This window comes from Vulpes vulpes, chromosome 8, assembly GCF_048418805.1.
Source record: "Vulpes vulpes isolate BD-2025 chromosome 8, VulVul3, whole genome shotgun sequence".
Classification (NCBI taxonomy): Eukaryota; Metazoa; Chordata; class Mammalia; order Carnivora; family Canidae; genus Vulpes; species Vulpes vulpes.
Genome location: NC_132787.1, coordinates 77,440,154 through 77,463,356, shown reverse-complemented (window position 1 = coordinate 77,463,356; position 23,203 = coordinate 77,440,154). Strand labels below are relative to the sequence as shown.

At 49.6% G+C, this 23,203-nt stretch overlaps 1 protein-coding gene across 4 annotated transcripts in view; it reads left to right on the top strand.

The window, feature by feature from the left end:
* The first annotated feature begins 706 nt into the window (after window positions 1-706).
* NEURL3 (neuralized E3 ubiquitin protein ligase 3) overlaps window positions 707-23,203 on the top strand; it is a 29,667-nt gene continuing 7,170 nt past the window's right edge. Inside the window, exons 1-6 of one of the 4 annotated variants that reach the window (XM_072767189.1) lie at window positions 707-872; window positions 1,276-1,359; window positions 2,089-2,182; window positions 6,791-6,944; window positions 7,688-7,876; window positions 22,516-22,583. The gene's annotated coding sequence lies outside the window, so the exon portion shown is untranslated. Of the gene's footprint in view, window positions 873-1,042; window positions 1,360-2,088; window positions 2,183-6,790; window positions 6,945-7,670; window positions 7,877-7,984; window positions 13,636-22,515; window positions 22,584-23,203 lie in introns of those variants that run through there. The other 3 variants (XR_003234337.2, XM_072767190.1, XR_003234338.2) reach the window with 3 other exon arrangements.

The window sequence follows — 23,203 nt, the reverse complement described above, 5'->3', positions numbered from 1 at the left end:
AGGGAATTAGCCATCCCTTCTTCACACAGTTATGCAGCCAGCCTGGCGCTAGGAGGGCAGAATGCTTTGGGCCAGTGTTTATGAGACCTTATGCCAAGCATCTTACCTTGATGATTTCATTTAATGTCATCCCAACCCTGTGATGTAGACACTATATTTATCCCCATATTACGGCCGAGGCTGTTGAGGAGCAGAGAGTTTGTGCTGGAGAAGTTCCAAGGCTCATCTGCAAACAGTAAGGAGTAAGGGAAAAGGCCTTTGGGCCAGGTCACTATTAAGCCCCAGGGACTGGAATAACTAAAGCCTGGTTGGTTCTCTGTGTCACTTTGCAACACAAAGTGGTAGGTAGCCTGAGGTCAGTATATAGGCACAGGACAAAGACTTCTTAAAACGTGGGGTCTGTGCAGCCCTTTTACTTAAAATAAGATCCCAATTGTCCCTCCAACCCTATGGTGTCCGACTGTCTCCCATTTGACACAGGAGAAACCAAGGTTAAGTGAGTTTCCCAATCACCGCACAACAGGGGTTTCTGCTCGAGGGGTGCTTATCACAGGCAGGTTGCCATGCTGGACCCCGACTGCGCCTGCGGGAGATGCGGGATGCCAGGGTGCGGCGCGGCAGGCGGGCTAGGAGAGAACTACGTCTCCCAGGATGCCGTGCGACGGGCGTGTGGGGCGGGGCCGCCGCGAGCACAGGGCTGTAATTTCTTGGTATTTAAAAAAAAAAAAAAAAAAAAAAAAAAAGGTAGCAAAAGAAAAGAGAGAAAGAATCAAAGCCTCAAGCGTCATGTCTAGGAATAGCCTCGGAGCCAGGCCAAGTCATTATAGACGATGAGTAATCCGGTTAAGTCATTTCTCTAAACACCATTCCTTGTAAGAGAATTAAAATATCAGTTTACATCAGAGGGGGAGAGGCAGGCTCCAGAGGCCCGGCCGGGAGCGCAGCCAGGAGGGGGCGCGGCTGGCGCGCCGCTGCCGCTCGCTCGGCCCAGCCTCGGGGCGGGGGCGGGGGTGGGGGCGGGATGCCAGGGCCCTGACAGCTGGACCCTGGGCTCGGGCAGGCGGCCAGCTAGCGGGGGGTGGGGTGGGGAGCGGCCCGCCAGGCCTCAGTTTACCAGATGGTAAGGGCTTCAGGGAAAGTTTGGGGCTGCTCCCTGTCGGAAGAATCGGTGTCCCTCGTGGGGGCAGCCCTGCAAGGTGAATGGTGTGGGGACTAGGCCAGAGGGGGCTGGGGTGCTCTTTTCTTCAGTGTCCCCTATTTCCTCCCGGATTTCAGAGTTCCTGTCTCGGCAGCTGCAGGCCTACTGTCGGGGCGAAGGGCTGAGGACTGGCCTGAGGACACGGAGAGAGTAAACGCGAGGTAGGTGCCCAATTCCCTTAAACTTGCAGGAAAGTCTTTAGGCAGGAAGTGACCACCAGCGCAGCTTTTGGTGTCCTGAGGGCAGGGTCATGATAAATTGGGGGAGTGAGTTGATCAAGGAGCTGCCCCTTCACCTCTAGAGTCTGTTGTCTGAGACCCCTCCAGAGCCAATACAGGAGTTGAGTCCCAGCTGTGAGCCAGTCACAGGTATCCTCCCACTCTCCATAACCCTGACCTGGATCCTTACCAGGTAAGGCCGCTGGGGCCCAGAGACTTCTCCCCCCCCACCCCCGACCCAAGGCAGCATAGAATAATTGAAGCTTAGAGCCACTGAAGTTTGAGGCAGGCCAGGCCCAGCTCTTACATACCTTAGCTCTTGCAGTGATATAGGTGCTTTTTAAATTAATTAATTGATTAACTAATTAATTTAACGAAAGGACAAGGGGAAGCACAGACAGGTTCACAAGTTCCCAGGGGGCTGCACTCACTCTCACTCTCAGCCCAGCTACTGGAACAGGAGTTGCCCAGGCTCTGAAGCCAGGCAGACTGCTTTCCAATCCCAGTGCGTGTGCTTGCAGGTGAGCCAGCACGTTACTGGGTTGCTCAGGGTCTCTAATCTTCAATTTCCCCATGTGTAAAATGGGGTTAGCAGTACCTATCTTACAAGGTTAGTGTGAGGTTAGAAATAACATAGGCCTTCAACAAACGATCATTCTGTTGTGTTGGTAGTGTTACCCGAACTTGCCTCTGACTGGGCAAATTTGGTGTGCTACTGGGTCTATGGAAGAAAGTAACCAGGATGCCAGGAGGAATTATGAGCAAGGTAAGTGATTCATCTCCAACCTGAGCGAGGTCCATCAACCCCTTCAATTCGTCAAGCATGGGCTTTGGGGTGGGGGAGGCTGCCTTATTTCCTGCTCCCCAAATGAATGCATGGGACCTTGCTAACATCAAAACTAAAGCTTCTAGGCTTGGAGTTGTCTGGGACCCATTGGCTCCAAGAACGTAATATCCCTTAGAAGCCTTCCACTCTCTGGCACATCTCCCCACACCCCATCTCACACCTGAAGGCCAGGCCTCTGTGGTCATCATCTTGGTATTACCCAGCCTGCGACTGCCCTCCCTTCCTGACATCCCAACTATGTTTGAAATGGTGCCTGGCAGGGAGAACCTAAGGAGAACTCAGGTCCAAATGGTCCTGCCTGCACCTCAGGCCCTCCTTTCTTCCCACTCTGCCAACCAAAAGCTCAAATCCTCCAGACACCCACTGTACACCCTTTTTTTTTTTAAGATTTATTTATTTATTCATGATAGACACATTGAGAGAGAGGTGGAGACACAGGCAGAGGGAGAAGCAGGCTCCATGCAGGGAGCCCGACATGGGACTCGATCCCGGGACTCCAGGATTGCGCCCTGGGCCAAAGGCAGGTGCTAAACCGCTGAGCCACCCAGGGATCCCCCCCACTGTACATCCTTTCTGCTTCTGTGTGCCTGGGAACACATATACGAACCTATGTACACCTGTGCATTTGCACATGCATCCTGCATGCAGAGGAGCCCATAGCTCACACAGAGGAACACAGACACATGTGGACACGCTCGATTGCAACTCACTAGAGAGATCTCAGCCCCCGAGGCTTCCTTCTCCACATCTGATGCACCATCCTGGCCTACCTTGGATACCAGCAAGGGGATAGATGGTTGTCCAGCCCTCCTGCCTATCCCAAGCTGCCCATTTATGCCTTTGCTTCTTTAGCCATGGGGCTGGCCTCTGGGATTTTGCTGTTGCAACTGACTTGCCTTCCTACCTTGGCCTCAGCAGGCTTTCCAGACCTGACTGTTGGTACTAGTGACAGCTGAAGACAGAAGACTGCATGGAAGTGGCTCCTCTGGCTTCTCTTAGGCATGGCGCTGGCTTGGTGTCCACCCCTCCCTGACAAATCTGGCAATACAACCACACTGTATTGGGCTGTAGAGGACCATCTTCCTGGTGCTCTCTGTTCTGTTTCTGACTCTCAGTATTTCTGTGTGCTGTTTCCTCTGTGCCCAAGTGCCTTCCCGGGCTCAGTAGGCCAGGACATGTTGCCATGTCCACCCAGTGAACCTCTGCTCATCCTCCAAGGCTCCACATGAAGCAGGCATCCATATCCCCTGTGTGTCCCAGGGCTCCCAGCATACAACTCTGCTGTGACATTTGCCACACTGGTGCTCTTGTCATATCACTCCTATGTCATTATCTGACTGTCCAGCCTCCACTGAGCCTCTATCCCACAGTTAAGAATGATCCATCCCATCAGCCTACACCATGCTGCTGGGAGAGCCACAGTGCCCAGGCCACTGCTCTGTCAACATACTGATGTTCAGAGGTGGAAGGGACTTGTCTGAGGTCCCGCATTGCTTCAGGAGATCTTAGTTGGTGAAGAAGGAACTGGGAGGGAAGAGGAGCAAGTGGGAGGCCACAGAGGGCGGGCACATAAATGTTCAATGAAGATGCATAGAAGGCGATGAAGGAGGGAAGGACAGAGAAAGGGAGGATATCCATTTCTAACCCCTCAACGCCCCCCCCCCCCCCATGCCCTTCCCCTTCACCGTATAACTTCTAGGCCTTCCCTGGAGTAGCACTTCCTAATTTTTTTTAAAGATTTTTTAAAAAGTAATCTCTACACCCAATGTGGGGCTCGAACTCACAACCCCGAGATCAAGAATCACATGCTCTACTGACTGAGGCAGCCAGGTACCTCAGTACTTCCTAATTTTTTTTTTTAAGATTTTATTTATTTATTCATGAGAGACACAGAGAGAGGCAGAGACAGAAGCAGGTTCCACGCAGGAAGCCCGATGTGGGACTCGATTCTGGGACTCCGGGATCATGCCCTGAGCCAAAGGCAGATGCTCAACAACTGAGCCACCCAGGCATCCCCACACTTCCTAATTTTTAAGGGCAGAATATTCTATACTTTAGCTTTGAGGTCATACACGTTCCCTTCTTCTTGGAGTTCCAGGGCTGGGTGACTCTGCAAGTCTGTGGTCACTCCATCCCTCTGGCCCCAAGCTGGGAGCTTGGCTCAGAGTCCCTACACTGGGTATCCCTATCCCATCGCCCCATGGTGGTGGTGGTGGTGGTGTTGGTAGTGGAGGGTGAGCAGTACCTGGGGCCCTGGATCCCACTCAGGGAAGCACATCCCCAATCCCTTCAGGATCTCAGAGTCCCCAGGCTCCTGACCCCCTGGTTCTGCAATAGGAAGGTTCCAGGTACCCATCAGCCTCACTCTGGTGAGCCTGAGCCCTGCTGTGGCTGAGTAGGATCTGCCTCAGTGGAGTGGGGAAGTGGTGAGCATCTTTCCCCCTATGACAAGTGCCCCAAGTCAGTGAAGTTCTTTATGCTGTTTCCGTGTCTGTAAAATGGGGATGGTATACTCATAGCTCTCACACCTTTTAGCACTAAACGAGCTATTTCTTTCTTTTTTTAAAAAAGATTTTATGTATTTAACAAAGAGAGAGCATAAGCAGGTGGAGTAGCAGCAGACAGAGAGAAAGGGAGAAGCAGGCTCCCTGCTGAGCAGGGAATCCACAAGGAGCTTGATCCCAGGATTGTGGGGGGAGCGGGTAATCAATACCTGAGCCAAAGGTAGACACTTAACTGACTGAGCCACCCAGGTGCCCCTAGATGAGCTATTTCTTATAAAAACCTTAGAGCTGAGCGGACAGGAGGAAGCTCTCCATAAATGCCAGCTCTTCTCCACAGCCCAGAGCAAAGCAGAAGGCGTGGTGTGAGCCAGGGCTCCGGGAAGGGAGACAGGAAACCTGGATCCCAGGGCCAGCTGTAATGAGCATATAGGCCGTTTGGTCCTGGAAGACCCCTCCCCACTCCACCTTCCCTCCTGTTCCTGTGTCATATTGTGTTGGCTTTGGGGGCTTTTTAAAAAAATAAACAAGGGCTTCATGAAACCCCTAATATTCTGGTTAAGTTTTGAAACAGCTCAGAAATCCCCTCCTCCCCTTGTGAGTCAGTGGTAGGAGCAATAAGCAGAACTGCTAGTGGGCAGCCGAGAGAGAGAGAAATTCTGCAAAATAACAGCTGGGCAGCCCTGTGGCCCAAGGGATTTGACATGTGGGCTTGAACCTATTTGACATGGGGTGCCGCTGGAGCGGGCCGAGGCCCGGGGATGGGGGGGAGACTAAACCCTGAAAAACATCACGATGCCTCCTCCCCCTCCCTGGCGTAATGTGAAATAAAAACAACTCTGGATGGTTAAATTAGTGTAAAGAAGTCCCACGAGACTGACTTTTCCCGTAAGGCGATTTCGATGCTCGTTTGGAAATATCAAATTCTTTCCAAGCATTTTCTTTTTCTATTTTGGTGCGTTAAGCACGTGCTCGGCCGACCAGGCTCGCGCCGGGTGCTGCGGAGCCCAGCGGCGCCGGCGAGGGGGCCGAGGGGGCCGAGGGGGCCGAGGGGGGCCGCCGCAGGGGGCGCGGGGCGGGGCGGGGTGGGGGGGGCGCCGCCCAGGGGTCCCCAGGCCCAGACGCCGCCCACACCCCGCCCCGCCCCCAGCGGCCCCGCACCCCCACCCCGTCGCTCTGGGCTCGAAAGACCGGGTGGGGGTTTCGGAAAGCGCTTTCCTTGCCCAGCCGGATCTGAGTCAAAAGGGGGAGCTGGTTCAAACCGAAAGAATAATTCGGTTAGCCAAGGCTGCCAATATTTCTCTGGGGCCCAAATTACTGCCAGGCAGGGAGCTCCTGGGCCCGCGGCGCTGGCCCCTCGGGCCTCGCTGAAAGCCCCTTATTCCCATATAGTTCTTTCTTTCCCCAGAAAAGGGGCCGGGAAGTGCCCAGGGCAGAAAGGGCTGACAGAGGGGAGGGTGCTTCCTCCTGCCCCACAGGCTCTGCTGGGCGTCCAGGGCCATCAGGGACCCTCCTGGGGTCCCAGATGATTGGGGCGTCCTGGCAGAGGTGAAAGAGAGCTCCATCCACCTGCCCCAGTAGGCCCGGAGCTGGGCCCACCCTTCTCAGGTCATTCAGCAAGTCCCTCATGCCTCTGCGTTTGCACCCTCCGTTCGCTCTGCTGTTCCCTCCCCCTCAGCTTGCGAATTCCTGTATATCCTCCTGGGGATAGAGGTGTGAAGCTCTTCAGAATTTTTCCTGAACAGGCCTGGCTTCCCACTGTAGAGACCAGTTCTGGCAAAGTTGGTAAAACCAACTTGAAAAGAACCACTCAAGTATCTTCAACATCCCTGACACTGGCCCCCTACCCTGAATGTCACTTTTAGGCCCCTTGGCTCAGCAGAGTTTGTGCTCTGACCAGCATCCTAGTGCACGTAGTGAGGCCCAAATTAATAAGGTTATTTTGTTTGTTTGTTTGTTTGTTTGAACTGTCATTATCGAGAAGAGAAACATTGCTCTATATGTAGTAGTTAATCATTTTTTTCAGGCTGGATTGCCAGGGTGGAGTGGAACAGGTAGGGCCTAAAGGGCTCTTCCCATCCGGCTTGTGGTTTCTGACCTTTGCAGACCCCAGCTCTGCTCAACTACCCAGCCTTTGCAGTGACAGAAACTCTCTGGCTCAGGGACCCTGGTGGACTCAAGTAAGTTCATTATGACCTTAGGACAGGTGTGGAAAGGAGATGCTGATGGTTCGTCTTCCTGGGCCCCCAGAACACCTGGCCTGGGCCTGTTGCACTGCGCCCTCAGCCTAGCTCACCACCTCAGCACAAAATTTGCCCTGTAAGCAGGACCATCGTGAGCTCTCAGGCAGGGCCAGGAACACAGCTGTTCTCATGCAGACGGTCCTATAGACACAAGACGGCTGTGGCATAGATGGCCTGGTTGATGCACACCACACACAAGGACAAGCACAGAACATGGCCAAGGTCAGGGACATGTGGGGTCAGCTGAGCATGTGAGGAGGACACAGATGCATAGACACACATACACCCTTTTTAAGGCAGTGCTGGTCGGTGCAGTTGGCAGGGCTGGGGCCACATGGCCACTGTCTATTAGAGCAACTGGTGTTGTACCTCTGTAGTTAAGATGCAGGGGGGTCTGGAGAGAGAGGAAGGCACCAAAGTGGCCCCGTATTAGGGCTTGGAGCAGCAGCTAATATTGACATTGAAGTAAGTCCTATTATGAATGGTTTAGAGCAGGGGGATGACTATTAGTTCTGAGGGCTGAAGGGAGACCCTGGCTCCAGGGAGAAAGGTGGGAGCATCTCCATTTTAAGGAGCAGAATGAGAACTTAGGGGTAGCAAGGGGTTCTGCCTTATTGTGGTACAGTCTTGGAAACTTCTCTGGCCTGGTTCCATTTTTACAAGGTTTTACATTGTTAAAGGGCTGTTGAAGAAGAAGAAGAAGAAGAAAAGAAGAAGAAGAAGAAGAAGAAGAAGAAGAAGAAGAAGAAGAAGAAGAAGAAGAAGGGGAGGAGGAGGAGGAGGAGGAGGAGGAGGAGGAGGAGGAGGAGGATGTATGGGGTGCCTGGCTGACTCAGTCGGAAGAGTGTGCAACTCCTGATCTCAGGGTGGTGAGTCTGAGCCCCCCATTCAATGGGAAGATTACTTGAGGTTTAAAAAAAAATGTGACTGAGATCTTAAGCCTAACATATTCACTATCTGGCCCTTTACATAAAAAGTTTGCTGACTCCTGATTTTATGGCTGGGAAAGTAAAGCTCCAGAGGGGGAAAGCTACCACCCAACAGCACCCTGCAGAGTGGTGGCTGAGCGCTATCCCAAGGCTGCCAGGCTCCTGCTTTTCCTTCAGCATTGCAGCGATTCCAAGTCTGGGGAGGTAGCCTGTGAACCTTGGGTCAGCTGCTTGTGGGAGCCAGGGGTTGGAGAGCGGGCCAGTGGATGCTTCATCCCCCTTTCCTGCCATTGCTCTGAAAGGAGTATATCTTGTTACCTGTTATCTGGGCGTCTCCAAGCACAGGACTGAATTCAGAGAATACAGTGCTGATTTCTATACCCCTGTGGTCTGACCTGTTTATGGAAAACTCTGTTGATCAAAATACCCAAGCACATGCATGCACAACATGCACGCACATGTAGGGACATTCTGGAGAACTGATTTTTCTGGGTAACTGAGGGTTAACTGGAAACATGTGTCCTTATGCCTTATCGAAAATTTCTCTACAAATGGCGAGCATTTCCCCAGTTTAGTATTTTGAAAAGTTCCACCACTTTCTAAATATGTGACCTTGGTTGAGTTACCTAACCTCAGTAACCTCAGTTTCCTTATCTGTAAAATACGCAGAGCAATACCTCCTGGGTTGTGACAAGCACTAGAAAGAGGAGCCATGTGTGCTCTAGACATGGGTCCTGCTATCACAGCCGCTGTCACGGGTCAGCAGAGACCGTGTAGCCACCCGAGGCTCTGCACTAGGATTGAGGATTATGGTTTGGATGCCGTTGTACATTCTGTACATGTTGACATGGAGATAGGCCCGAATTGGCATCAGTCTGCAGTTTCTGTCCCAACTAAGTCCACCCAAGAAGATGGTTTTCTTAGGATTTGCTGCTTCTTCATAAAAGCCTGTACTGTCAGGGTTGCCTGCAAGAACCCGAGGACTCTTGGTCCAGAGCCTAAATGCTGTCTTTAATTGAATTTGTCATGCCTCCTCTGGGAAAGGGTCAGCAAACCAAGGGTAGGGCTTGGGCTCAGCCTTCCTGGCATTCCATCCCACTCCCCCCACCCCGCCCAGTCCCATCCTTCCTGCATGCAATTTGGGACCTTCCTCCAGCAAGAAGGCCAGCAAGCAAAGAGACAGGGAAGGGGGGGCCTCTGGGGCTACTGAGAAGGCAGGAAGGGCATGAAAGGCACCGTGGTCTGGGGAGCAAACAGGGCAGGCTCTGGATTCCCAGCAAGTGTAGGGGGATTGTGGGGTCTGGGGCAGGGGGGTGGGTGAGGTGAGGGGATGCTTCAGGTCAGGGTCTTGGCCTGGTGCATTCTAGGGAGATTTTTCTTTTTAAAATTTTTATTATTTTAAAAACTATTTTATTTATTCATTCATGAGAGACACACAAGAGAGAGGCAGAGACATAGGCAAAGGGAGAAACAGGGTCTCTGCTGAACAGAGAGACACGGGCTTGGCTCGATCCCAGGACCCTGGGATCATGACCACTGCCAAAGGCAAGCAGTTAAACAACCAGGCCACCCAGGTGCCCTGGGGAGCTTTATCGGATGGCCCCCAGATGGAGGAGTTGAGGAGGCTGCAGTGAAGTGGGGAGCCCATGGGAGAATTGTTCTTGCTGGCTGTGGAGATGGGAGGAAGCAGCCATAGATGGGAGGATGGTGACCAGGCACCTCACCTTCCCTCTGGTCTGACACCTGCTACTTCTGCCACTTGCCCCCTCAGGGATGAGGCCAGAGAGCCTGTTGGTGCTTTAAGTGGGAGACACAGCACCCATCTTCAGTGAAAGGGAAAAGGCTGAGAGTCAGATCAATTCCTAGTCCTGCCACTTACTGTGTGGTCCCTAGTATACTACTTAGCCTCAGGGCCTCACTCTCCTTATCTGTAAAATGGAAATATTTACCTTGGTGTTACTGTGAAGACAGTGAGATTAATGTATGAAAAATCTGCCTCGTATGGGCCACTAGGCTTCCAACCTGCATCCTGCCCTCTTCTCAGAGCAGGGCACTGTTGCATCGGGCCCTGGGGTGGACAGGACCTTACAGACCTAGGGCAGAGCACTGTAGGCTTTGGTTTCTGGGGGACAAAGGATTTGTCCTCATTTGTGCTGGTCCTGCCTCAGTTCCCCTCCAGTTGAGTATGTCCCAGCATCTCCACTGCCTCCCTTCCCAGAGCCCACCCCACATACAAGGTCTTGTACAGAGGCCTGCCAGGGTGGTAAATGGCTTGCTGTGGGGTGGGGGAGTCTCACTCCCCTTGGGCTCCTCTTCCCCACCTGGAGAGGGCATCCTTGGTACATAGAGGCTCCGCGTGGCTTGGTGCCTGAGCCCTTGCACATCCAGCAGAAACTGGAGGGGTAGAGGAAGAGGAGGGGGAAATGCACATGTGGTACGTTGAGCAATAGAACACACATGTGCTGAACACGTATGTGTGCAAAGACAGAGCTGCCACGGGGAGCAGGAGATTGTACAAAACGTACTGATACCGATATCGATAATAAAAATCCCACTTTGTATATCTATGGCATGGAAGACTTCACAACTGTTTTCCTACATGAGCTAATTTTCTATCCTTGCCAGAGTCCCTAATTTTAAAAAGCTGACAACTTCGTTTCCAGGGAAAGTTGTGAATAGCTACCATACAATGCAGTGAGGGCAATGTGAAGGGGGAAAATCCTAATCTGAAAGTGCAGAGAGGTTAGGACTTGAACCAGGGTCCTTGACACAGTAAGCAGTTCATGAACATAGGCTAATTTGTTGTTAATGGGGGTGCATGGAAGAACCCTGATTTTAATGGGATTGGCAAAAACCCAGCCAACCTGGCATCCCTTGCAGCTAGGGATAGCCCTGAGATGTCCTGCTGGTCAGCGAGATGTAAGGAGTCAGCTGGGGTTTCTAGCAGAGTTTGACTTTCCTGCCACAGGCCCTGTCCCTTCCTCCTTCTCACTTCCTTTTTTTCTTCCTGCTTGGAGGGTACAGTGGGATAAAGTGGGATAAACCCTGAGGAACAAAGCTACTTGCCAAGGAAGCAGAACAGGAGGCTGCAAGGATGCTGGATCCTTGATAATTTGCTTGGCAGCTGTAGCAGCCTGGACTTCCCACTCCAGGACTTCTTGTCCTTTGAATGAAATGAGCCCTCATGTGGCTAAGCCACCATCCCTGGGTTTTTGTTACATGAAATTCAATGCAATTCGTTTTTTTTGTTTTTTTTTTAAGATTTTATTTATTCATGAGAGACACACAGAGAGAGGCAGAGACACAGGCGGAGGGAGAAGCAGACTCCATGTGGGGAGCCCAATGCAGGACTCGATCCTAGGACCCCAGGGTCACAACCACTGAGGCACCCAGGTGCCCCAATTCAGTGCAATTCTGAATGAAGCCAGGAGGCAGGTGCTGGTCACGACACTAGCTAGAGGGTCCTGGAAAACTCATTTGCCTGGTGTCATTGGCTTATCTGTAAACCAGAGGTTGGTTAAGATAACATTTAAGGTTTTTAAAAAGTATTCTCCTTTGCTAATTTATAATATGTGGATATGCAATCTACGTCTAAGCATCTGTGCATTGGGGAATAGGATTTAATTTACAAAAATTCAGATTACTGCAACCCAGTGTCTTCAGGAGCATAGCTACCCTGAGTGTAAAATAGGTGCTCCTCCGGGGTTTCAAGGAAATCCTTCTGGGACGACTGCCACAGCTTGAGGCTTGTCCATTTGTGGCAAGAGAAAAAAATGACTATTTTATTATTATTTTTAAAAGATTTTGTTTATTTATTCATGAGACACACACAGAGAGGCAGAGACACAGGCAGAGGGAGAAGCAGGCTCCATGCAGGGAGCCCCACATAGGACTTGATCTTGGGTCTCCAGGATTACGCGCTGGGCTGAAGACTGCACTAAACCACTGAGCCACCCGGGCTGCCCCAAAATGACTATTTTAATAAAAACATCTGGCTCTGTACATTTCTGTTGCCTAACGAGTGTGAGATTATTCACCCAGGGTGAGGACAAATGTGTACTGCTTTCTTTATTTTATAGGTGCTGGCACTTGAAGGAATTACATCTAGAATTAGACTATATCAAAAGAAAGACTGTAATCTTAAAGGTTCTGTGATTCAGGCCCGGGAGGCCTGGAGTCGATAGCCCTTTGTTTAAAATCTGCCACTGTGATTGTGGCTGTGACAGTGTTTCCTTGTAATTCTGTAAATATTTTGCTGTGTATATTTTAAAGATATTAGGTACAATCAGGTTCAGGATTGTTTTAGTCTATTGGTGAATTATTCTTTTTATTATTATATAGTGATACTTTTTTTCCCTAGCAGTGACTTTGGTCTTAAAGTCTATTTTGCATAGTATTGATACTGCTATATTATCTTTCTTTTGATTAGTATCCTCTTAAGTACAAAAATACTTCCAATATTTCTGTGTCAGTATGTTTTGGGCATATCTCCTGTAAATAGCATAGAGCTAGAGTTTTGAAAATGTAGTTCTAGAATCTCTGCTATATAGGTGGCAAATATAGTCTGTTTATATCTGTTGTCATTATTGATATATTTCAATTTAATGTGCTCTTTTATTTATATTTACTGTGTTCTTGCTTTGCTTCTTATTTCTACTTGCTACATGCTGTTAGATTGGTCACATTTTCTTTAAGCTCACCCCTTTTCCCAATATCAGTTTGGATGTTGCATACTTTATTTTTATTCTTTTAGGAGTTAATTTATAGCTCTCTCATGCATCTTTGATTTAACAAGGGATGATATTGGGACGCCTGGGTGGCTCAGTGGTTGAGTGTCTGCCTTCCGCTCAGGGTGTGATCCTGGAGTCCTAGGATTGGGTCCCACATCAGGCTCCCTGCATGGAGCCTGCTTCTCTCTCTGCCTGTGTCTCTGCCTCTCTCTCTCTCTCTCTGTGTCTCTCATGAATAAATAAATAAAATCTTTAAAAAAAACCCACAAGGGATGAAATTAATCAGTATCTTTATGCTCTTTCCAAATAACGCCGACGATCTTAAAAGCTTCAACTCCCAATTACCCACGTCTCATTTTCCATGCATTGTTATCTAGTATTTTATTTCATTTTATTTTTAACATCTCAAATTATTTATATTGGTGGTGGTGATATGAATCAGTGACCTTTTTGTTCTATTTTAAATTTTTAAAAATTTAATTCCAGTGTTATTAACAGTGTTCTGTTAGTTTCAGGTGTACCGTATTGTGATTCAATAATTCTATACGTTACTTGGTGCTCTTCACAATAAGTGTACTCTTCATCCTATTCGCCTGTTTCCCTCACCCCTCACCCCTGCCCCTCTAGTAACTAGCTGTTTGTTCTCTATAGTTAAGAGTCTGTTTTCTGGGAAGGAGTTTGTTGATTTGTCTCTTTTTTTTTCCTTTGTTCATTTGTTTTGTTTCTTAAATTCCACATGAGTGAAATCATATGGTATTGTCTTTCTCTTATTCCATTAGCATTATACTCTCTAGATCCATCCATGTGTTGCAAATGACAAATTTTAATTCTTTTTATGGCTGAGTATTATTCCATTGTATATATATATCCCACATCTTCTTTATCTGCTCTTCTATCAAGGGACACTTGGGCTGCATCCATCATTTGGCTATTGTAAATAATGCTGCAATAAACATAGGGATGCCCAAATCAATGACTGTTAACATTTATACATAAGATTATCTTATGGCCTGGCCTCTATTATTGTGGATAAGTTGTCTTCAATCAATGTAATTATTGCTCCTTTTTAAGTAAGCCATGTTTTCCCTCTGACTGCTTTTAAGATTATCTTTGGTGTTCTGTAGTGTCTGTATGTGGAGTTATCTTTATTTATCCTACCCAGGACTCAGTATGCCTTTTCTTTTTTTAAATTTTTAATTTTTAAAAAAAGATTTTATTTATTCATTCATGAGACACACACACACACACACACACACACACACAGAGAGAGAGAGAAAGAGAGAGAGAGAGGCAGAGACACAGGCAGAGGGAGAAGCAGGCTCCACGCAGGGAGCCCGATGTGGACTCGATCCTGGGTCTCCAAGATCCTGCCCTGGGCCGAAGGTGGCTCTAAACCGCTGAGCCACCCAGGCTGCCCTCAGTTGCCTTTTCAATCTCAAGATTCTTATCTCTTTTCCATTCTAGCAAAATTTCATCCATTCAATCTATTCTTCTTCAAAGCATCCTGATCTTTTATTATCATTTTTATTCCTTCCCTTATATTTTTAATTATTTTAACATACTGCTTTGGTATCTTTTTCAGATTGTTCTGTCATCCCAAATTCTTGGAAATAATTTTTCTATTTGTTATACTTGCCAACTCTCCTTCACAGTAGATGGTTTCTTCCTGTGATTTGTAACTGGTGTTTGTGAGCTCATCTTCAGTGAGATTGCTTTGTTCTGCGGGAGTCCTGTGTGTCCTGGGTTATGAAAATGGCCCCAGAGATCTGTTCTGTTTGTACCAACTGCTCCAAGGACCTCATCAGGGGAATATTTCTGTGTTGATTTTTCAGCTTGGGAATTCTTCAACCCATGGATAGCATAAATTTATAGATGCTACTCCCGTGAAGAGTTAAGGTTTTAAGTATTGATTTTTCCTAGGAATCTTTTTTCCCACCCAGAGCCCTAACCCAAGACAAGATTCACTGTTAGCTCTCTAGGTTGATGGGTTGATTCTTTCCTGAGGGGCAGCTCTAGCTATATAGAGGTCTCTGTTCCATGTCTCCTGAAGGTCACACCCCTTGACCCAAGGAGGGTTTGACTCTTCAGCCTCTGTCACTAGGGCCCATATCCAGGGCCAGAGCTCAACTCTGTGCACCTGACACCTGGGTGTTGCCCCACCCTTTCTTCAAGTTCTGCTGTGGTTCTAGTATCTTTCAGTTAACATTTTATTCTAAATTTCTCAGTGTTTTTTTTTTTTTTTTTAAGAAATATGATTCTCATGGAGCCTCGGAAGGTCACACAGTATGTTAGATTCAGCTCCAAGTTTATTTATTTTTAAAAATATTTTATTTATTTATTCATGAGAAACACACACACACACAGAGAGAGAGAGAGAGAAGCAGAGACACAGGTAGAGGGAGAAGCAGGCCCCACTCAGGGAGCCTGACGTGGGACTCGATCTTGGGTCTCCAGGATTACACCCTGGGCCGAAGGCAGGCGCCAAACCGCTGAGCCACCCAGGGATCCCCTCTCAGTGTTTTCAAAGGGAAAGATATCAATGTTGGTTCAGTCCATGATGTTGCCAGTCTGAAACCAGTGGTCTTGGTGTTTAGCAGAGCACCTTGGGGAGTCTTGGGACCTGCAGAGTTAGGCCTGGAGATAGTATTGGTTGGGGGTGGGGAGCTGAACATATCTGCATAAGAAATAAACAGGGGTTTGAGGATGAGGACAGGAGAACTGATTTTGAGATAGAGGAAGAGGGACACCTGGGTGCGTCAGCGGTTAAGCATCTGCCTTCGGCTCAGGGTGTGATCCTGGAGTCCTGGGATCGAGTCCCACATCGGGCTCCCTGCATGGAGCCTGCTTCTCCTCCCTCTGGCTATGTCTCTGCCTCTCTCTCTCTTTCTGTGTCTCTCATGAATAAATAAATAAAATCTTTTTTTAAAATTTTTATTTATTTATGATAGTCACACACACACACACACACAGAGAGAGAGAGAGAGAGAGAGAGAGAGAGAGAGAGGCAGAGAGAGAAGCAGGCTCCATGCACCGGGAGCCCGATGTGGGATTCAATCCCAGGTCTCCAGGATCGCGCCCTGGGCCAAAGGCAGGCGCTAAACCGCTGCGCCACCCAGGGATCCCAAATAAATAAAATCTTAAAAAAAGAGATAGGGGAAGAATAAGGGGCCAGCAGGGATAAAGGAAGGCTCCTAAAGAATGAACAGTGAGAAATCCTGGTGGTGGATGGAGCACCTGAGTGGCTCACTCAGTTAAGCATCTGCCTTTGGCTCAGGTCATGATTCTAGGGTCCTGAGATTGAGCCTCATGGTGGGCCCCTGCTCAGTGAGGGGTCTGTTTCTCCTTCTCCCTCTGCCCCTCCCCACTGCTCATGTTCTCTCTCTCTCTCTCTCTGCCAAAAAAACTAAAATCTTAAAAAGAAGAAGTCCTGGTGATGGAAATATCTGAGGATCCTTGAAAACCGTGGTTGGTTGAGCTTCATTTAACTTTGTTCTCTGTGTTCAGCTGCACTATGCATCTTCCCTCCTCTCACACAGCAGGGGCCTATAGCTTCAGTCAAAGTTGTTGCTCACAAATACCTGTGTCAGGGATCCTGGAGGAAAACCAAAGAAAAGCCTAGCCTAGGGGCGCCTGGGTGGCTCAGTCCATTGAGCATCAGACTCTTAGTCTCAGCCCGGGTCATGATCTTAGGGTCACGGTGTCCAGCCCCATGTGGAGCCCCACATTGGGCTCTGCACTCAGTGGGGATCTGCTTGACATTCTCTTCTACCTCTCCTTTCTTTTTTTCTCTATCTCTCAAATAAGTACATATATTTTAAAAAGGAAAGAAAAAAGAGCCTATCTTGGGGTATGCTGGCTGCTGGCAAGAAAACATCCATAGGAAAGAAGACAGGAGAAGAAGGCTTCAGCAGAAGGAAGAAACAGGGCAAGGAAGAGCCTGGAGAAACATGGGGGCTTTTGCTGACCTCCCCCACCCTGGAATCCCTGGAGCCTTTGAGGGGAGGCAGTGGGTTCCCCTCTGGACCTAAACAGAAGGCTCAGCTGAGGCTTTTTACTTCAGCTCTAAGACTAGCACATCCCACTCTGCAAGAGGACTGGAAGCTCACACATGGGCTCCACACTCAGAATGGCCCCCCATAAACCCATGCTCCATGCACGACTTAACCCAAAGAGGCAACTGCTCACTAATCCAGAAGCCCCAGGTTTAGCCCCCTCATCTCTGTGGAACACACCTGAGAACAAAGAAATGAGGTTTTAAAAACATATGCTGCCAACCATATGTCACATACTTTTGCACATCTTTCAAATGCCTTTAGGACTTTCACTCAGGAGCCAATTATCTTTGTTTTAGAATTAGCCAAAGAGTGAAGGCTCTGTGGCTCGCCCTCACCTCCTGCTGGATTGTCTCCTAGCAAATACATAACTCCTCGCCCAATCCATCAGTTTACCCAGAGATGTGGTTGAGCCAGGGGCTGCCCTGGCCAGACTGGGTCAAAGGTTCTCAGAGCTCTGGAGATGCACTGTGCTCATGACTCACTCCCCAGGGAGCCCACAAATGGCTCCAGGGGACCCATCTTCCAGCAGGAAAGGCACTGGTGTCCCCTCCAATAAGGGGAGGGCTGCCCTTCTGTGGTGAGGGATTGAGGTAGGCACCTTTGTTCCCATTTTGCAGATGAGAAAGCTAAGGCTTAGAAAGGGCAATTAGCTGGCCTGGGGGGTTATGGCTGTTCATTGGTGAATTCAAGACTGGAACCCAGCTCTGTCTGGCTCTAGAGTTTATGTACTTGCCCACTCTGTTGTCTTCCCTCCCTAGTAACTCTGGAGAGTCCATCCCATTCCTCCAGCTCAACAGCTGGGCACCCCTGCCCCACTGATCTCATCCATCATTATACGACTGGCAACTCCCAGATCTGCATGCCCAGACCTTCCTCTTCCCCAAGCTTCCACCTGGATTCCTAGGTGCCCTTGGGCCCCCTGACTTGATGGCTCACAGCTGCCTTAGACTCAGATCTCTTCCCAGACTTGCTCTCAGCAGGTGAGTGTCCCTCCCTGGGAAGCTGGCATCACCTCCCACTGTTGCCAGGCTTGACTTCGGCTCTCCTGTTGTACCCTCTTCAGCCCTGCACTGCCTCCTCCTTGCCGCCCCAACCCATCACTCCTGATGCTCTGCACCTGTGTTCAACCCTCTGCGGCTCCTCTGCCTGATGGATCTTTCCCCAGAGTGAATTGTTCCAGGCCCAGACCCAAGGCTCCTGCTCAGAATCCTGCAGCAATTCCGTTTTCTACAGAATCAAGTCCAAGCCCTCCTGAGCATGGCTAGTGTAATCTAGGTCCTTGCTGCGAGCTCTGCCCACACTCTGGAGGACCAGCGTTCCACTCTACCACTGGGCTAGATAGGGCTTATGGCCTACCTAATCTGCATTTTCTCCTTCTTCCTTCACAAGAGAACCCTGATTTTTAGCAGCTCCCCCAATAGAGACCACATTCCTCAGTTTCCCTTGCAGCTAGTTGTGGCCACATGACAAAATTCAGGCCAATGAAATGTCAATGTAAATGTTACATAAACCTTCCAACGAGTCAGCTTATAGGGAGTTGACTTAGCTGAGAGGAATGCCCTTTTGGGTCTTTCTCCTTCCTGCTACCTGGAATGCTGATGTGCTGGCTGGAGCCCCAGCAGTCCTTTTGGTCCCTAAAGTAATCTTGAGTATGGAGGCCAGTGCTAGAATGGTGGAGCAGAAAAGTAGAGAGAATCTTGGGCTCCTTATGACCATAGAGCTGTCATGGTTACCCTAGATTGTCTACTTTCAACTTTTTTTACGTGAAAAAGAAGTGAACAGGTCTTCTTTAAGTCACTATTCTTTTGGATGTTCGGTGATACAGAGGCAATCCTGATCTTACATGATACAACCAGATAGCAATGTGCACAATTACATTTCTACGTGTGCATGTGTGGTTCTTCCTTCCTGGAATGCCTTTCTTTCCTTTCTTGCTGTTGAAGTCCTAATTAGGTTGCAAGTATCAATTTTATTTTTTATTTTTATTTTTTTAAGATTTTATTTATTCACGAGAGACACACAGAGAGAGGCAGAGGCATAGGCAAAGGGAGAAGCAGGCACCATGCAGGAAGCCTGATGTGGGACTCAATCCTGGGACTCCAGGATCACGACCTGAACCAAAGGCAGATGCTCAACCACTGAGCCATCTGGGCACCCCTGCAGTTAATCAGTTTTAATGTCTGTTACTCCACAAAACCTTCACCCATTCTCTGGGTGTAACAACCCCCTGCTGAAGCCATGGTTTTCCCAGCCTCAGTTTGGTCCTTTCAGAGTATCAAGGTGTATTTGAATTGACTGAGGGACAAGAAGTGAGTTTTCTCCAATTTCTAGAGAAATTGGTACAGTGCTTGACACATAGGAGGTGCTCAGTAAATTTTTGTTGAACACACACACAGACATGACACCCACCCCCAGGGCAGCTGCCAGAGACTTCCAGGACAGACTCACTGACAGATGTGGGTGGGGAAATGGGGACACAGGGAGAAGGAAAACAGGAAAACAAACCCAAACCTCTCCCCTCCCCCTTTCTCTTACCTCTGATCACCCAACTGGCCCCCTAGGGTGCTTCCTTCCTCTGGCTCCCCTGATAGGCTCCACACTCGCACATGGAAGGTTCCCTGGTGTTGGTAAGGCAGGAGCCAGGGGGGCGAGGCAGTGGTGGCAGTGGATTCGGCCCACAGGAGAATCAGGGCCAGGAATATCTGGACAGGGCAGCGGGATAGAAGGAACAGCACACGCCTAACTAGGACTGGCTGCTTCGCTGGCACATCCTAGCCTCCCTATCCTGACTTCCAGACCCCGAGGCCCAGGGTAGGGGTCTAGCTATTGACTCAGAGGATATGCTAGCCTCCCAGAGTTTTTGGGTGGCTCATCAGCAGGAATTGAGTGGGCAGGAAGGGGAACAAGTGTCCAAAGATGCAGGTGGAAGCCTGCGTGGTCTCCTAACCGCTCCCCTCCGGGGGGATCAGACCCACAGTCAATTCCGTTTCTCTCCACCAGGCGGCAGTGCTAGCTAAGCCCTCTGGCTTCTAGGGAGGATTTTCCAAGTGTGGATACTCCATCATTCATCAGTTTACTCAGAATCAGAGTTTTAGGGCTGGAAGGGAATGTAGCCAATATGTAATTAAGGTACAATTGACATTCAGTTTGAGAGTCCACCTGGATGAATTCAAGATAGAGGACGGTTCTAGCACCCTGGAGGCTTCTTTATGCCCTCTTCCCAGTCATTAATTCCCAAAGGTAAGCACTGTCCTGATTTCTAACACCACAAATTAGTTTAGCTTGTTCTTCAACTTCATATAAGTAGAGGGATGCAATGGATGCTTTTTGCATTTTCTCTTAAGTCAACATCACATCAGTGAGGTTTAACCATGTTGTTGTGGCTAACAGTACTTTGTTTTTATTGCAATGAATCTTCTATGGTCCTTGCGGCAAGAACCTCAGTTGACCACACGGAAGTTCTCCAGTCCTGAAGCGGGATCTGAGCAGCATGTCAGAGCATCAGCACAACGGACATTTGGGCTGTTTCTAGTCTGGGGCTGTTATGAATAACACTGCTCCGAGGATTCACGTACCGGTCTTTGTGGACAAATGCACCCAAGCCTGTTGGGCATTCACCTAGGAGAGGCATGTCTGGGTCATTAGGTAGGCGTACCAGCAACGTTAGGAGGCACTGACACGCTGCCCTACTTGGCACTCACAAATCCTCGCTGACCACCTACTGTGCACATGGCCCTGATTGAGGGGCTGGTTTCTAGGCTCGGCAGCCCCTTGCCCTCTGAGATTTCCACCCAGTGGGGAACAGCTGAACACAGGCAAGTGTAATAAGGTAGGGGTCCCAGGGCCCTGGTGGTGGGAGGGACAAGGGGCCAGGCTGCCTAGCTGTCTCCAGATTGGGCTGGGCTTCCACTGGCTTTCCATTTCTGCTCCACCACAGTTGGCCTGGACCCTGGACAAGCGCTCAGCTTCCTTAGCTGTATGGTGGGTATTGAAACAGCTGTCCAGCAGCTTCTCAGAGCACTTGAGGCAACTTAGGAAACACTTCTTTGGAAGCCCTTTGAAATGATGCAGCCTGGGCAAATGATGAGGGATGACTGCCAGTGAGGGAACCCTGGGGAAGGATGAGGGACTATGAGGGGGCTCGGGGACAGGAGAGGAGGCGGAGAGGCCTTGGAAGCCTCAGCCTTCTGACCTCCCTGCCTGGGGGTGCCCCTCCTAGCTTTGAGGGGCTCAGCACATCCTGCAGTACCGACTATAGCCACCAGGGGACGCTTCAAGAACTGTCTGAAGGCTGCCCTCCTCCAAAGGGCCAGTCATACTCCTTTGGAGCAGACATGCACACAGCCTTGCTGTGTAGGTGGCTTGGACACGACAGAAGGTCTCCGACGAGAGGTGGCCTCTGTCTCACTCAGGTAACCCTTTAGCAATCATCCATAAAGCTCCTACTCTGGGGTCAGCACAAACAGGGAGGGACCACTATATGCTCAGAAGGCTACAAAGTGGCCTAAATGAAGAGGCATGGGGGGGGGGCACAGTGACAGAGGGGAAGCAAGCCCCCACAGATCCCACGATACAGACATATGGCTCCTAGCTGCCTGTGACCAGAGCCCCAGAGCCCTTACTTACTGATGTAAGGACCTGTAAAAATACCTCAGGAAATAAGATTACATTGCATCCCGAAAAGTCCGTGGGATGCTCTTCTGCCCGCGAGAACGAACATAATGTGCCATGCTTGCAAGAAAAAATAATAATGCTAGTTTGCATCTTATCGATAGTTCCAGGAGGTAGGATTTCTGCCCTTGTACTCTACAGATGACAGCAGTAATGCAATCTGCTGAGAATTACCCCCAATTCCAGGCCCCTAAAGCGGAACAACCAGGGCCCTGAAGCAGAACCATCAGCTTACCACAAACAGTCAGGGAGATGCTGGGTCATCAAGAAAGGAAATATCAGAGCCCACATAATCCCTAATCAATCAGCATGATCCAAGACCCTGAGTTTTCATCGTTTAAAAACCCCGGCTTGTAAGCCATCGGGGAACTCAGGACTGGAAGCATTAGCCCCGCGTTCTCCTGGCTGGTGCCACACCAACAAATAGCCTATCTTTCTTTACTGCAGAAGCTCTGTCAGCTTTTATTGGCTTGGTTCCGTTACAGTAGCACAGGGGTTAACGTACTTCTCTTGAGACAGAGGCCCAAGGCCAAGTCCTGATTCGAAGTTTACTGACTTGTGATGGTGAACAACTTGCTTCCCTTCTTTGTGCCTCGGTTTCCCAGTTTGTAAAATGGGGATCATTATAATGAACAGATATTTTTGAGAAATAACCATGAGGATTAGCAAGTTAATACAGTATTGGTCTGGGGCACCTGGATGGCTTAGTGGTAGAGTGTCTGCCTTTGGCTCAGGGTGTGACCCTGAGGTCCTGGGATCAAGTCCCACATCGGGCTCCCTGCAGGAAGTCCGCTTCCCCCTCTACCTATGTCTCTGCCTCTCTGTGTGTGTCTCTCATGAGTAAATAAATATAAGCTTTAAAAAAATACAGTACTGGACTTAGAACACTGAGTGTGTGACGGAGGTGCTGCCTTGGGCACCCCTGAGCCTTAGATGTCAGGCCCGAGGTGGGATGGCAGTTCCTCAGAATGCCTACTCCCCCTGAGTTCCTGCAGATGGAACTATACCGCATCAGCCATTGGCATCAGGTAGCCTGATGTCTACAGCTTGCCAGATAATTTTCCACCAGGGCTGAGGGGACCTGATTTCCCTGATAAGCTTCCATAATCACTTCTTTTATAAGGTTGGTTTATCAACACGTGATCCTGGCTCCAGCCCTCTGGTCACTATCCAAGGCAGCCAATGATGCAGGTAAAGCCAGAGTGGGGGAGGAGGGAGGAGGGAATTTGGGGCCCCAGCACTGCCCAGAGATAAGGCAATGCCTTAAGCCTGAATCCCTCAGGTTGGACCAGCAGGGGCCTTTACCTCAGACTAGACTAGCTGGAACCACCAACGTTGAACTCGCTGTGATTGCTATTGACTTTTCTCACCAGTTTGCCTTTGGCCTTTGGAAGATTACTTCTAGAGGGGGAAACAGAGGGAGCCTGGCCAGGGGTGTGGTGTGAAAGAGAAGGTCCAGGGTCCAGGCAACATCTTCTGAGGGCAACTGGGGCCAGACTGATGTCATCTCTCCATTGCCAAGACTAAAGTCACGGCATGTCAGGGCTAGAGGGGCCAACAGACCAGCTTATTTTGGCTTCTTGCTTTACACACGGGGACACCAGGGCCCAGGGAGGGCAGGGGAAGGCAAGAAAACACAGGAGGCAGAACCTGGGTCTCCAGATCCTCCATCCTTTCCCATCTCCACAGCCTCCTTGGCCCGGTCAGCAGCACCACTGTCTCCAACTGCTCCAGGGACATGTATCCCTTCGCTGAGTTCAGAGTACTCACTGATCACGGCCTTAATCTGGGGTCTTGGGAAGGGCTCAGCC